Genomic DNA, 6,837 nt, shown 5'->3' with positions numbered 1-6,837 from the left:
GATCCCCGTGGGACAGAGGCCCCCGCCGGCTCCCCTGCCATCTCACCCGTCAGAACACGACCTGGTACAGGGAGCCAGCAGCCGACCCCCAGCTCGGTCATGCTTGACCAAAAGCTGACCGTTTCTCCTGTTAGCCCGCGTAGGAGTGGGCGTGTGTCCAATTCTGCCACTGAGACATTAGGGAAAGTCTCCAGGGGCAGGGCTGGGGAGGCCCAGACATTTAGTAAAATGGGACATGGAGGAAAATCCTCCCCGTTCTTCTCTGTTCTGTGGACACTGTGTAACAGTCTGTGCCTGGATCCCTGGCAGCCATCCTGTGACCATAAGGAGAACCAGCCTGAGATACGGACTCAGAGAATTAACCACGTCTGGAACAGTCCTGTCTCCAAATTTCTTATTCTGTGGAATCCTAAATCTTCCTTCTTCAAGCCATTTCAACTGGGTTTTCTATTCCTGCAGCCACGAGCATCCTGAACAATATACTGGTTCTGCCTCCTTCCACGAGGAGCCTTCCAGGGCCTTCCTGAGCCTCACCTGCTGGCGCCTCCACGAACTAATGGAGCGGGGGGCTGGAGGTCAACTCTTCCAATCCCCACATTTTCAGAGGAGGAAGCTGGACCTGTGGGTTTGAACGTACCCATAATCACCTAGCGGGTAAGTGGCAAAGGCCTGGTATGGAGCCTCCCCCCGGACATCCCAATTTCGGATGTGCAAAGTGTCAGACTACCAACAAGATCACTGGCGTGAGTGACAGAAGTGAAGGCCAGTGGAAACAGTGAGTGAGCCCTAAGGTCCTGCCTCCCAACACCTGTTGGGCTGGAAATGGCGGGTGACAGATCGCAGGCTCGGGGTTTGCAGAACAGACGGCAGAAGCCATAAACAGACCCCTCTTGTCCCGTCCCGTCTGTCCTGTCCCCTCGGCCTGAGCACCCTCTGTGTGCTGATGGCTTCCCGATCTAGACCACCCGCCCTCTCCCGAGCTCCGGTCTCTAGGCCAGCTTAGTTTCTTGACTCCATGTTTAACAGGGACCTCTCCGCTGACAAAGCACGGCTCTCGGTTACTGGCCACCAAGCATCCCCTCCCCGCTCCCCCTCAGAGCAGAAGGCGCCCCCATTCGGCCGTCTGCTTGGGCCAAGCACCTGGCCGGCAGCCCTGCTTCCCTCTGTCCCAGCCGGGGCCCCCGCAAGAAACAGACCTTATAACAGTTCACACGAGGAGGTGTTTCAGAAAGGGCCCCTCTCAGAGATAAGGGCAGGACGCACACAGACGCTGCGAGCCGGGGGGTGCAGAGACCGGCGGGGAATCACGGAGTTCTCAGAGGCCCAGGGAAGCTGGGGTCCCTGCGTGGTGGGAACCGTGATCAGGATGTGACGACCCCGCCACTGTGGTTTGAATGTGTGTGTCCCCCAAACTCTCATCTTGAAATCCTAACACCTGGTGTGACGATGTTAGGAGGTGAGCCTTTGGGAGGTGATGAGGTCATGAGGGTGGAGCCCTCACGTGAGACCCACAGAGCCCCTGCCCTCCTGCCACATGAGGACACGGGGAAGTCTGCCCCGGGGAGGGGGGCCCTCACCCTCCGGTGCCAGCAGCCTGATCTCGGCCGTCCAACCTCCAGAGCTGGGAACAACATGTGTTGGTCGTGTGTGTCTGCAGTCCTTTGTTACTAACAAGCTCCGCTAACAGAGACGTACGTGGTCCTGAAGAAAGGTCGGGACGGTGAACACACACCCCACCTGTCTCCTCCTCCTCGTGCTCCCCATCCGTCAACCAGGCCAGAAATCAGAGGGCGAGCACCTGGGAGATGTGGTCCGAGGGGTCAGCCTCCGGGGCGTGGGGCAAGAGGAGGGCGGAGAAGGGGAGGGCGGCACGGGGACTGCGCACATGCATGCACACCCCGCCTAACACGGCACCTCGCCCGCCACGGAACCTACCACGGGGGGCCCAGGGGGGCCTGAGAACAGCCTGAGCTCTGACAACACCCCCACTCCGTTCAGATTCATCAGCGGACAAGGGACGCTCTCCTGGCTGGGGGCGGTCCGGCCGCCTCCGTGAAATCACTGGCTGGGCGCTCACCTACGCGGACAAGGGGACAACCCTTAGGAAGGCAGGCTTGAAACGCAAAGGAAGTAAAGAAACAGAACCAACCAGCGATACCAGGATGGACACAGCACAGAGCGAGTTCGCCCAGATCTAGACGCAAGTCAGGCTGCAAAGAGACAAAGCGAGGAAGGAACCGACAAAGCAGAATCAGCCTCGGGGAGGGCCGGCACGCGGAGCTAAGTACTGCAGCCATATGGGTAACACGTTATCTGAAACCTCCGGTCTTGAACAACACACTGTAAGGGGTGTGAAGCAACGTTAAGGTGCGCTCTGATACAACAAAGGAAATTTTCCTTTTTTTTTTTTTTAAAGATTTTATTTTTAAGTCATCTCTACGCCCAACGTGAGGCTCGAACTCACAACCCGAGATCAAGAGTCGCATGCTCCTCGGACTGAGCCGGCCAGGCATCCCCAAAGGAAATTTTCAACTTTAGGTTTGTGGGCTCCCCTCCTGGGTCCCCGGGGAAGCGGTACGTTAACGTCTACCGAAATCAGAAGGACTGCACCACACTTCAAAGCAGGGGCTCTAGGTCTACCCTGGGCACACGTTGAACATCTGCTTCATTAGCAAATAACCTTAAAAAAAAAAAAAAAAAAAACTCAAACATAAAAGAGAAGTGTAAAACCTCCATAAGTTTCCAAAAGATGGAGCCACGTGGCCTCACATACTAAACACACAAGACAGTCTGTAATTCTCTGGAATGTCCTTCACCACGATGATTTGTAACTTTACGTTAAAAACAAAACATACATAACCCCGCTCCAAATGCTCCTTCCCCAGAGCACTTTCTCCTTTATGAAGATTGTATATCCTGGGCAGCTATCCTAACCGGGGCTTGAATACAACTCCTTTCCTTTCTCTTTAAAATTTTTTTTAAAGGTTCGTTCATTTTATGTCGACAGGTCCCTACTCAGGAAAAAAGCAGTGGATAGAGACTCTGTGTCCTCAGACGTTCAGTGTGCAAAGACTCGAGGCAGCTGTTAGTATGTAACCGAAGAACTAAAGGAAACCATCCTTAGTAATGAATCAAGAGGTTCTCAAGTAGATGGAAATACGTATTTTTAAAAAAAGATCCAGGGGCTCCTGGGTGGCTCAGTTGGTTAAGCGACTGCCTTCGGCTCAGGTCATGATCCTGGAGTCCCTGGATCGAGTCCCGCATCGGGCTCCCTGCTCGGCGGGGGGTCTGCTTCTCCCTCTGACCCTCCTCCCTCTCATGTGCTCTCTCTCTCTCATTCTCTCTGTCTCAAATAAATAAATAAAATCTTTAAAAAAAAAAATGTTTTAAAAAAAGATCCAGATGAAAATTCCAGAGTTGAAAAGTGCAGCTACAGCGATGAACAGATTTGCTCCGTGGTGGATTTCAGGAGTAAAGAATCCGAGCACCCGAAGTGAGATCAGTAGACGTTATCCAATACGAAGAACAGAAGAAAAAATACGGAGGAGAATGAACAGAACCTCAGAGACGGGGGGAGAGCAACAGAATATCAAGATACCTGTAAGGGGAGTCCCAGAAGGAGAGAAGGGCAGGGGCCGGAGGAAATATTTCAAGACATAATGGATGGCCAAAAACTTCCCAAATTTGATGAAAAACAAAATACACAGAGGTCTAGCTATACCTAGGCACATGCTGGTCGAGCTCTCAGAAGACAAGGAGAACCGTGACAATAGCAAGAAAGAAGGGACGCACCGTAGGGACCGTTAGGGGCCACAGGATAACGGCCGCGGGGCACGGCGGGGGCAGGAGGCCGTGGAGCGATGACCTCAAAGGGCACGAGAAGACTGTGAACCAGGAGTTCACGGTCCACACAGTACCCTTCAAAGCTGAGGATGAAACAGTTCCCGCATAAAGTTCAAGAACATGCTTCTACCGGACCTGTCTTCCCAGAAACACCAGAGGAGGTCCTGTGAGCTGAAAGCAAGAGACTCGGCAGTGCTGAGGGTCTGTGGGAAGAATCGCAGCACCAGAAATGGTCGAGCCGAGTACTAACACCAAAGGCACGGTAAGTATATCTTCCTCTTTTCTTAATGCCTCTGAAAGACACAAGTTGCGTACAAACAGGAATTTTGTCCAGATTATACAAAGAGCTCTTATGATTCAAAAATAAGAAGCCATCCACATCTTTAAAATGTGCCAAAGGTTTGAGTGGCTATTTCACGAAGAGAGGCCTATGAATGATGAGTAAGCCCATGAAAAGCTGTCCCTCTCCATGAGCCAGTGGGGAAAATGGAGAGTAAAACCGCGGGGAGACAGCGCACGGCACCGTCGAGCGAAGCTACAAGAAAAAGACAGACGGCGCCGAGTGTTGTCGAGGACGCAGAGTCTGGGGTCCCTGCACGTTGGTTGCTTGGGGGACCGGGAAATGGTGTTACAGTGGGACAAACGGCTTGGCAGTTTCGTAAAGTCACAGGTTCATGCGACCCAGGAGCGTCCCCAAGAGAAATGACACCGTGTGTCTGCAGACGTGGACGCCCGCGAAGCTCAGGCAGCGCTGCTCACGATGGCTAGGCCTGCGGTCAGCTCCAGTGTCCATGAAGCGGTGAGCGGATACACGAGGCGTGGTTTACACTAAAAACAATAGAAAGGAACAAAGTAGGGATTCGTGGTGCAGAAGGGCCAGACCTCACTAGCGGGACGTTGAGGGGAAGCAGCTGGACTGACTCGGTGTGCACAGAACGTCCAGAGAAGCCGGATCACAGAGGGAAGGCGTTCTGCAGGGTTCCCAGCGCTGCGTGCGTGCGTGTGAAATGGCCTGCACTGGACGGTGCATGGTTACACGAGCCTACAAATTTACTAAAAATCACAGAACTCTACCGCGGCGACAGATGAACTCACGGCAGATTAGACCTCAAGAAGCACCTGCAGAACACACGACGGCGGGCGGGCACTCTGCTGCCCCACGAGCAGCTGCGGCCCGGGCGCCCGTGTCCAGGGCTGGGCCCGCGGCCTCGCTGGGGCTGCCTGGGCTGGGTCCCCGTCCCACCAGACCAAGCCAGCCCGGCTCAGAGCCCCGAGACAGCGAGCCCCAGCGCCCGGGGGCAGGCGGCGGAGGCCACCCCACGCCACCCCCCACTTCTGCCTCAGAGGCCACCTGCGCCGGGAGCCCCGCTGTGCCCTCGGGCGGGCCTCGCGGCCCGGGCGCCCAGCGGGAAGCGAGGGACACGCAGGGGCTGTGCGCGTGTGCACGCGTCTCCGGCCGCAGCTTCTGTGCCCGCCCCGGCCTGAGGTCCTGGGAGGTTCTCAGCGCCCCAGCCCCCTCCTCTGTCTTGGGGGGGCCCGAGGTCACGCCCAGGTCCGACCTCTCCGGCACTCCAGGCAGCCTTTTCTGGAACTTACCCCGTGCGTAAGTCAAGGCCCGAGCCGCCTTCTGTGGTTTAGGAGCGCGCCTCCTCCCCTGCAGTGGCCCCAGTCCGAGGCGGAGACGGAGGCCGCCAGGCTGTCCGCAGCCCTGAGGTCAAGGTGGAGGGTGGCCGGGCCTGCTGGCTCCAGATGCTCGGGCTGGCACGGCGGGCCCCACCAGTGGGCTCTGCCGCGGTCAGCCCTCAGCCCTGCCTCGTCCCCCCTGCACCGTGCACACGGCCCAGGCTAACGGAGGGAGCAGCGGGACGAGCCAAGCACAGGGTGGCCTGGGGGCCGCCGCCGTGTCCCCTCTGCACTGGCCGGGGGCCCAGCCCGCACCCCCCGCCACGGCCCGCTGCCGGCCTCCAGCTGCTGGGCAGCCCGGCGGGTGGGAATCCCGTCCCAGGTGAATCCTGTTGTAAGCTCGTGGGAGGGAGTGACCCGAGGTGCAGTGAAGCGAATAGACTCCTGGCAGAGGTCAGAGAGAGGACATGACCCCGGCTGACCCGCGGCGGGCCCCTCACTCTCCCGTCCTTGGGGTGGGGCTGCCCTTTCCCACGGTGGGAGCGCGTTTCCAGGCTGCACCTTGAGGGGCATGTGGTGCTGAGACCCTGTGGACGGTGCAGGGACCCCGCTGAGGCCTCCCCGTGAACCCCAAGGGGCTGGTGGGCAGGCCCCAAATGTGCTCATCTGTCGCCCCAGACGAGCTGGATGGGAGCCCCCCGTTGTCACACCTGCCTGCCGCCCGCCCGTCTGGGGCCTCCTGCCTGCTTCTCGGCCTCTCCCTGCCCTCGGAGCGGGCGGGTTCCAGACTTCACCCGGGGAGCTCGTGAGGGTTCAAACTAACAAAATTCATGACTTTATCATCTCAACTACATGTAAAAAGTATAAACGAAGGAGCTAACTTACTGCACGTGTGTATCAAGATTGCGGTTTGAAGGGAGACTCGCTGTGGAAGGGGCATCGGGACAGGGATGAGCGCCGAGCTCCAGGCAGGACCTGCTCGCTCCAGGACGGAGTTCTCTTCCTTTTTTAGAATTCTCGCTTTTGAACATCACTTTCCAATATGGTTAGAATTTAAGGGTTGTGAATTTAGGAAATCCCACTTAAGAAAAATTCTGGAAGAGGATTAAGCAATGAAAGAGGATAAACAGCTCAGCGCACCGGGGGCGGGAGGACTCCCCCCCCACCAACCCCATTAATAAAGGAGAATCTGTCGAGTGGACATAAGCAGTGGAAGCCAGTGACTCTGAGATGTAACCCACGTCCCCTGAATTAGCATTTGTTGTGAGCCGCCGGAACTCAGATGGGCTCGAGACACGGGCCACAGAGGCTCGTAATAACAACACAAATAACCAAAACCTATCAACAACCCTACATCATGAACTCACATTA

This window comes from Mirounga leonina, unplaced genomic scaffold, assembly GCF_011800145.1.
Source record: "Mirounga leonina isolate KUSES-001 unplaced genomic scaffold, KU_Mleo_1.0 Mir_171, whole genome shotgun sequence".
NCBI classification, from domain to species: domain Eukaryota; kingdom Metazoa; phylum Chordata; class Mammalia; order Carnivora; family Phocidae; genus Mirounga; species Mirounga leonina.
Note: the sequence above shows the minus strand (reverse complement) of the source record.